The sequence below is a fragment of the Microtus ochrogaster genome, chromosome 1, assembly GCF_000317375.1.
Source record: "Microtus ochrogaster isolate Prairie Vole_2 chromosome 1, MicOch1.0, whole genome shotgun sequence".
In the NCBI taxonomy this organism is placed as follows: Eukaryota; Metazoa; Chordata; class Mammalia; order Rodentia; family Cricetidae; genus Microtus; species Microtus ochrogaster.
In genome coordinates, this window is record NC_022009.1 from 71176898 (window position 1) to 71187052 (window position 10155).

Consider the following 10155-nt stretch of genomic DNA (forward strand, 5'->3'; position numbering starts at 1 on the left):
ATCCATCCATCCATTCTACCTTTCATCCTTTCTTCAAACCATCCATCCATCCATTCTAGCTTTCATCCTTTCTTCAATCCATCCATCCAGTCTACCTTTCATCCTTTCTTCAATCCATCCATCCATCCATCCATCCATCCATCCACTCATCCATTCATGCATTTCTTAATAATAAAATAAAATAGAACAAGATAAAAGTTATCACATCAAAGTTGCACAAGGATGTCTGTTATAAATTAATTGCTATATTGATTTGAAAATCAGGAGATTCAAAATGTCCTCTTTCTTTGAAGATCTCTGTGCCTTCAGTGTTGTTTTAATGTGTGGATATTTAAAAAATCTATATATCTTGGTACATGATGTACATTCTTTTTGTTCAAACTATCTCAGGGATAAACTCTACAAGTAATGTACAGTGTATTTTAGAAATTAGAATCATTGGCTTTAAATAGTTCTAATATAAAAAACAATAAGTACTCAAGAAGTTGACTACGCTTGCCCCGATTGATAAATATTATGTATATGTATACGTACATGTGTATGTATATACAGTGTTAAATATCATGTGATATATTACAAGTCAGTACGATTTTGTATTTAGGAATCAGTTAAGTTAATAAAACAGAAATCATACAAGAATTGTAGGCATCATGTGACATGTAAGAATTGAAATCTGCTTTTGGAATCTTAACATGAAAATTTAATTCTTGTTCTCTATTTTTCATTTTTAATGTCTCCCATTTTCTCTCTACTCTTTCTGTGTTATCTTCTCTCTATGCCAGTTAAGTAAGTTCCTTGTCTTCATGCCTAATTTGTCTTAATTTGCAATGAAGTTTTAAATTTTCAGACATTATAGCTGTTGTCTCCAAAAGCTCTATTTTGAAAATCCTTGAAAATTTTGATAGCCTCGTTTTCATCCAGCCCATGATACCAATGGTGTAGTCTGTCTTTTCCTTTATCTTCAGACTTCTGTCTATTTCTGTAAGTGTGTCACATCATAGCATTGATTCTTTATTTCATATCTAACAACAGTGTTCTATGTAAATTGATTGCTTTATCATGTTCACTTCTATTGTTCATCACTTAGGAACACATATTCTTATATTTGCTAATGGAATTTTCAGTTGTGACTAATATCTTATTGAATCCTATCTACAGAAATTCTGAGGACATAGAAGGAGATCTTTTTGTTTGAGAAGTTTTGTACTCTGTAAGTTTAAAAGCCAGCACTGATGTCGGAACACTAGGTTCTCTTTAAGGCTTTTATGATTAACTCAACAGTTTAAAATTTTGTCCTCATCTCACCTGGGGCATAGATGGCAAAGCTGATGAAGACTTTAGCCTCAAGTCAAATATTCCTTACAGTTCCCTAATCCATATTGTTCACTGATTTTCACTATAGTTTCTGCTAGCTACTCTTTCTCATCTTGTAAATGTTTAATGAATTTAGCAGTGTATTAATACTGGCATTTCTTTTAATTTTATCTAAGCTCTGGTTTGTAGTTGGACTTTCTTTGGCCTACCAGTCCACAAAAAATGACACAGAGACTTATTAATTATGAAAACTTGATATTTAGCTTAGGCTTGTTCCCTACTTTCTCTTATAACTTAAATCAACCTGTTTCTATAATCTATGCTCTGTCACATGTCTCTTTACCTCTCCTTTATTCTTTATGTCCATCTCCTTCTGTGTCCTGCAGGCATTTTCTTCTTACCTAGATTCATGGCAAATTCATCTGTCTTCCCAGAAATCCACCTATTCTCTCCTGCCCAGCTATTGAACATTCAACTGCTTATTAAACCAATCACAAGGACACAGCTTCACGCACTGCAAACACAGGTGACATTTTAGCTGTAGGGAACTTTTGAGTAGCTAATTCACCTTCTGAGAGTCTGCCTTCACTTTTATATCAGTTCTTTGATTTGGGTCTTGGTAACTCAATTAGAAATTTAGATGTACCCATTTGACATACAAATTATGTCATAGTGTTCTTTTTATTGTTGTTGTCATTTGTTTGCTTGTTTTTGGAGACAAGGTCTCATGTTGTAACCTGGAGCTCACTATGTAGATTAGGCTGCCTTCGAACTCAGAGAGATCTGCTGCCTCTTTCTCTTGAGTACTGAGATTAAAGATGTTCAGTACCACAGTCAGCACTTCATAGCTACTGGTAAAACAGCCTGGCCAAAAACACCAAGGGAAGGAAAGAGTGTATTTGACTTACCCTTCCAGATTACAGTAGTAGTCTATCCCTGATGCAAGTCAAGATATCACTTCATGCATGGGATTGAAGTAGAAACCCTGTCAGAGGACTGCTTGCTGGCTTGCTCTCCTGCTTCTTCTCACAAATGGATGCTTAGATCACTTTATTATACAGCTCAGAATGATCTGCAACTGTGCTGCCTATAGCAAGCTCGTCCATCCTACATCATTAACAAGCAAGACAATTCTCTACATATATGACACAGGCCAATCTGATAGGGGCAGTAATTCAATTAGGGCTCTCTTCTTAAACGATTCTAGACTATGGCAAGTTGACAGATAACTAGTGAACTTGTTACATCAATCAATATGTACATTCTGAAAAAAGATAAATAAGATATTTTTATATAACGGGTACAGTCTGGGTATACTGATGCATGTCTTTATTCTGAGTGTTTGGAGGGAGGCAGAGACAGAGTATCTCTCTGTGTTCCGGTCCAGCCCAGTCTACATAGTTTCAGGTAAGCCAATGCTACATGATGAGACTTTGTTTAAAAAAAAAATTAAGAGGTATAGTAACCAATGACATGTTTATATTATATGAAGATAATTATTTTTATTCTAATTGAAATTTAAATTGATTTTAAAAATTAATTTATATTTTAGCAAAATAATTAAAATACACATAAATGAATAGTAAATTGCATTTAATATATTGTTAGTTCTTTTCAATTATATCTACTATTTGAAAAATTCCTTTGAGGTGAGAATATAACTATAAAACAAACATAAAATCCATTTTAACAAAGGATTTAAATTTAAATTGTTTCTTTTCTCTGACCAAAAAAAAGTCATTTTCCACTTGTTTCTGTATAGTGCATTTTATGTAATTAAATCATAAATACACATATACGCATGTATGCATATACTAAAGTGCTGGAAATTGAACCTGGAACTTCTCACATGCTAGGTAAGCACTTTAAAGCTGAGTTATATTTCTAGGTCTTGTAGGTTTTACATATATATTAAGTATATGAATATGATAACATTATAGATTATTTTATGTCAACATGACACAAGCTGAAATCATCTGAGAGGAAGAAATCTTAATTAAGAAAATGATTCCATAAGACTAGGCTATAGGAATTCTGTAGGCTATTTTATTAATTATTGATTGGTCCTGGGTTCTATAATAAAGCAGTACTCATCCATGTTCTCTGCATCAGCTTCTGCCTCTAAGTTTTTGCCTTGCTTAAGTTCCTGTCCTGACTTCCTTTGATAATGAACTGTGATATGGAAGTGCAAGCCAAATAAACCCTTTCTCCCCAAGTTGCTTTAGGTCCTTGTATTTCACCATATCAGTAGTGAACCTTACTAAAACACCCAGAAACAAACGTATTTGGAAACCACATTATTCACTCTACATCAAGAACTAATTCTTTTAAATACAAATGAAATTAACAATATACCAATTACCCAATGAAGCAAATTTCTTCCTAACACACACATATACCCATATATATACATAGTGTGTGTGTGTGTATAGTTGAAAAGTCCTAGAAGTTAATAGCAGTAGAATTGCCCATTTAACTTGTATATAAGAACTTACCAATGAAGTATTATAAAATTATAAAACATATTAATTATTGATTGGTCCATCTCAAAAATGTTTGTGCTGGATAATTTCTGTGACTCGCCTGATCGATTTCTGTTAAAGAGAAAACACACTGATTTCTCTTAAGACAAGGTTTATATATTTTACATAAGGAATTAGGAATGATTGCATACCGAATGACTTTTAGAATTTGCCATACAAGACGGCAGGTTGAGCTGTGAGCACCGCATTGTGCTTTCCAAAGCCAAGCAGGCAGATGGGCTTTCATTATTTTTTGACTTTTTATATTTGTTGATAATTGTTGTAATTAATTTTTAATCTGAAGACTTGTAAAGCAATACTTGGGGATTTAAAAACCAAACTTGTGTTAATGAAGCCCACACTGTCCAAATACTCTTTCCAAATCCATCTTCACTAAGCAGTAATAACTTTTTCCTGGTCAAGGGATGATCCCAAGGCATCTGGCAAATAATAAGACAGCATCTGCCATCTTCCATGAACTCCTGTGATCAGGAGCCAGGGAGGTCGATTTATCAGACCTCAGCCACTGCGCAGCATGCTCTGTCTTGAAGCAAGCCCACTATTGTTCATTGCCTACTAACAAACTGGATCTAGTTCTTGGTTTACAATAGTGAGATTATCAAGAAACACACTAGGGATGTAGAATTCGGAATATCAAACTGATTCAGTACCTATTTCTACAGATTTTTGATTTATCGTTGTTGTTAACCATTTGTGCAAAATCATACTGTATGTTCTAACAATGTCCCCTTTATAGTAAGAAATACAAATTTGAACAGCTTCTCTGCAATCGTGGTGTAGAAACTGTGGTCATTATTTTACACTGTCAATTCCTACTGGAGTTCCCCTACCGAGGAGACATTTGTATCATATGTAGTACACACAATATTTGTGACAAAAAACTAACTTTATATCTCTACCCCTCCTCCCCCCAAAAAAAGAAAGAAAATAAATCTGAGGCACAGAGAGAGTAAATAAGCACTCAAAGCTATCTGGAAGCATTAGAAATAGGACTATATATTCAATACATTGCAAACAAACCTTCCTTGTCTTGAGGCATATATAGGATGTGACTTAACATATGGCTCCTTCAGAAGGATAGTGCACACATAAAATATAAAATATACAAGCTCCCCTATCCATGATGTAGTCTTGTACACTACATCATGCAATCTGAGGGCAAAAGAGAGGCTGACCGCGTGACTGATACAATGATCTGAGTTGACTTCAGTTGTTTTCCTGAGCCTGGAAAAGAGCATTGGAAAATGCAATAGATACAATTTGTCAGCTGGATGGTGAGAGATCCAAGGGGTCAAGAGAAACCGCTCACCCTTGCCACCTTCTTATTTCTGTCCTCTTCTTCCTGTCAAGGAACGGCACTACTTCATGCTCCAAGTAGCTTTCTAATCCCTGTCTACAAGTCACACATTCCCTTATGTCGAAAAGTGGCTCCATGCCAGTCTTTCTAGGGAGTCATTTCCTTCTTCTACCACTTCTGACTACAACACCACCCAAACCTCTTTCCTTGAAAGTTTTATCAAACACAATAGACAAGGAAACCATATATTGTTTGAAGTCATATGAACTCAAACTCTGTAAGATCCTATGTGCACTACATGAAGGTGAAGACATAAATCGGGGCATGAAATAATCACTATATCTGTTGAGACCTAGGCAAGGACAATTAAAATAGAAACAAATGACCAGCTCTGCAAAGTCAATTGGTTTTTCCTTAATAATTAGATAAATAATACTTGCTCATCCCCAGAGATGGATATTAAGATTCATTGGAGATGCCTCTGAGGCAAGATATGATGAGTCTCTGCCCATTACAAGATTGTGAAGGAATGAAAAAATAATGTTAGACATTTCTTTCTTCAAAGTACATCAGTACAACCTTTGGCTGTATGCATTTAGCAAGGAGTCTACAAAGGACAGAACATGGGCAAAAGCACTCAAGAATCCATCATACTGCCTTGGGTTGTGAGATTTATGCAGAATGGAGGATTAGGAGACAAGTTATGCTCTCAAATGTTGTCTCTCTTCAACAGTCATAGGTCAGTATCTGATCACCAAAGCACTAGCATGATGAAGAGTACTTTCAGAAAGTGACAGGTCATGAGGGTAGAGCTCAAATAAATGATATTCTTGCCCTTATAAAGAGCGTATTCACCCCCTTTTCCCTAAGATAATGCTACAAGAAGACACTATCGAAGAGGAGCGGGTACTCCTCAGATCCCAAATCAGTTGGAATCTTAAGGTGGAACTTAAGGAGTGCCTTCAGCACTCTGGATAATACAATTTTATTACCATGCTGCAATAGTTAATCTTGATTGTCAGCTTGATGGGACTTAGAATCACCTAAAAGACAAGCCTTTGGCTGGGGTTATCTTTAGAAGTTTATACATTGGATGAATTAAGTTGGGAAGACCCACCACTCTAGATGCTGGAAGCACTGATCCATGGTCTGGAATATGGTATTGAGTAAGGAGAAGGCAAAATGAGGAGGGCAGTCATCACTGTCTGCTTCCTGCCTCAAGCATCCACATCATGGATACCCTACCATGAAGAACTGGATCCTCAAACGGGGCCCAAATAAGCCCTTCCTTCCTGAGTAGTTTTTGTTAGCTATTCTACAGCAGCAATGAGAGATGTAACTAGTCCACTCACCTAAGGGATTTTTTGATGTCTTATCCAAGAAAACAAAACAAAACAAAAAAACAAGCAAATGAAAATATGCTGAAATTCAACCATCCAGAGAGGAAGAAAAGATAAAAAAGATGGAAAATGGAGCACTACTTCATTCAGCAGTTAATGTGTGAGTATTTTTAGGTAGGACTGCCAGACATCTGAGTTTTCCACCATAGCTGTATGTTGTAAAAGGTAGTTTATGTACACAATATACAGACCTTGCTTGGGAGGCAGGGAATGTCTATAGCTCCCCAAAGCCTAGAAATTCTTTAGAATCTGATGAAACAAGATGGATATTTAAGAAAATACCTGGGTCCTTTCACCCTGTTAAAGCTAAAATGTTACAAGCGCTACCTACAGTATTAATCTTTTCACAAATTGCCCTAACTTTGTTTTGGATGCTTGCATCTGACACACAGCTATTGATCCCAGCAGTTTTGCAAAAGTACCCTCTGGTTGATGAAAGTCCTCTTTCTCTCCCACTTTCACAGGGAGCATCTGTCCTATGGACTCCTTCAAAGGGCTATGAAACGATAGCTCTGCCTATTGGCGGTGGAGTGTGCTGCATTTGTCTGGCGATTGACCGTGATTCCCCACCAAGTCCAGAGGTGCTTGGAGCACTCCCACCTGTGGGCACACAAAGAAAGATCAAGTTGGCCTTCCCCTGTCTTTGGAACTTCATGCTCACTGATCTCAGTGGCGTGTCACTGTCCTCTTTACGACAGCCACTCGTTTCCCAGGCCTGCTGGGTTGCCAGACTGACTTCCTATTGTACATGTATACAGACTGATTATAAGTTCACCACTCTTCCCCTCTTTTGTGCAGGGTATTATCTCTGACAGATGCGTGCACTAAAACGGGTCCTTTTTTTCCCCCCTTTTTCAGGCAGCAGAGTGAGTTCTGGCCGACAAAGGCACACCGAGGCACATCTCTCCCAGTGTCACCACATCGGCTTTCATCCTTTTCACCTTTCCTTTCCCTGGTTTTCATCTCGGCAGTTGTAAAACACAGTTCCACATTGTGGCTGTCCTCCAGTCCTCGGCAGAATTAGTTACACAGACGAGAGCAGACTCTTTCATAGACACTCCATCACAGCTCGGCCTGACTTACCTCCCTCTCCACAAATGCTATTTTGTAGATGAAAGCTCAGAGTTTCAAAAGATGAGAAACTTTCATAAAAAGTCAAGCTTTCATTTTTGAAAGATAATACAGTACTGGGAAACTATTGAAAAATGTGATTGAATATTTAATAGGAAGGGGAAATGTCTCCCATATATGAGAACATTTCCAAACAGTATGTATTTGACTTTACAAATATTTCTTATTTTATATAAATGTATACATGGTTGATTGCTTTCCTTTCATTAATAAATATACTTGATTTTATAATAAGATCTTAAAATTTGTAAAAGCAAAAAGAGTAATGGGTAAATGTACAGGATAATGGCACAAGGTTCTTATCTCAGAATATTCATCCTCATAAATAAAATTCAATTTGAAGGGAAAAGATTTGCCAAGTCTGTTATTTTCTTTGATGTGCTAGCTGCTTTGGTCTACTACAACAGAATGTCGCAAACCAAGTGACAGGAAAGTTAGTACTTAGAGGCCTCTTTCTAGTGTCTGAGAAGTGAAGATCGACATGCCAGAGAACCAGAATCATTGAGTTCAGCCTTTCTGGTTCTCAGAATCTCACATTGGTAGAGATACCTAATTAGACTTTGGGGATCTTATTCTCTAAGAAATAATTTTGATTATAAAAGCTCTATCCTCATGACCTACTCCTTCCCAGTTATCCTGCTTCCTAAATAATCACCATAGAGTTAGGATCTCAGCATACATATACCTCTGGAGGGGGCAGACATTCAAACCACAACATTCTTTGCTGCATTCAGGAAAGTATTTCAGAGGTAAGGATGCATATAAGAATAAGATCATCTGTGGAATAACAGTGATTTCTACCTTTTGGCACTTGTAAAGGATTTGTTTTTATTTGTGGATATTTTTGTATGTTTGTGTGAATGCATTCCTCATATATATAAGCACCCTGGAGGCCAGAAGAGGGCCTTGGATCCTTTGGAGCTGGAGGTATAGAGTTGTGACCACTGGATGTGGGCACTGGGGATAGAAGTGGGGTGCTCCTAGAGAGCAGCAGGTTCTCTACGGCTGAATCATCTTCATAGTCCTTATCTTCTCTCTTTCCTACTTAAATTGCAGGCCATTTAAAAGCAAATGCTACTCTAAGGAACAGTGACCTTGATAAAACATTTACAGAGGTCCTTTGAAAGGATGTACTTTAAAGAAAAATAGAGAACCTCATTGCTATATTTTATTCTTACAGGATTGCCATAATTTTCTTTTCAAATATTTAGTAATTCCAAGGACAATTATTATGTTGATTCGTTGAGTCATTTGTTTCTTTGTCCAGTGAACCAACCAGTTGCTATCCCCTTGTTCTTAGCCAGTAGTAATTCTTTTCCACCGTCATCAAAGACCATGAACTTAACAGAAATGGTGAAAGAAACTTTTTGGTTAGGAAGACCAGACAATGAAACCAAGGAGGAAGCACTGAAAGCTCATACTCTGAAGTTTAGATGACTGAAATAAAAGGAAACCATGATGCAATAAAAAGGCTATGTGAGATTTTTATTTACAGAAAAAAAAAATCAGCCCAATAGCAATATGATATATGAGAAAGAATGACTTCGAGAAGAAACTGAAGCCCACACAGAAGGAAAGACTAATAACTAATTAGCAAAGACCAAGCAGTAAAGTTTAGGTTTCTGTAGAACTTTCTGTGAAGATGCCAGACCCTAAAGCCAGCTCGTGCTTCCAGAATATTGGGAGTCAGTCAGGATCATATCTTTCAAACTAATTAGTGATACGAGTGTTTTTTAAGGTTGATTGCATCAGTCTTGATAGACAGCCCATGTTCATAGATGTTAAAATGGAAAGGGTATTGAATTATTCTGTATATACATGTAAGAATTGAGGTACATATGAGAAAAATGACATATGTCAATGAATTGCAATGATGAGATACTAAAATTAGCACAGCTCCTGTGATAGTTTGTATTTAATGGGTCCACATAATCTTAATTTTTTGCCTGGCAACTTTGTCTACTTCCCATAGCCAGGAGGATAACTATATGTTTTTCTTTGAGTTCACCTTCTTATTTAGCTTCTTTAGGAACACCAATTATAGACTCCGTGACCTTTATTTATGGCTAGAAACCAATTATGAGTGAGTACATCCCATGTTCATCTTTTGGGGTCTGGGTTACCTCACTCAGAATAGTGTTTTCTATTTCCATCCATTTGCACGCAAAATTCGAGAAGTCATTGGGATCTTGGGGGTGGGGTGGGATGGGGGTAAGGGGAGATGGGGAGAGAAAAGTGAGAAGGGGAGGATGGGGCAACTTGGGGAAACAGTAGGTTTGGGATAAAGGAAGGTTAGATAGGGGAGCAGGGAAGCACACATCTGAATTAAGGGAGCCACCTTAGGATTGGCAAGAGACTTGAACCTAGAGTGGCTCCCAGGAGCCCAAGGCAATGTCCCCAGTTAGTTCCTTGGGCAGCTGAGGATAGGGAACCTGAAATGACCCTATCCTATAGCAATACTGACGAATAT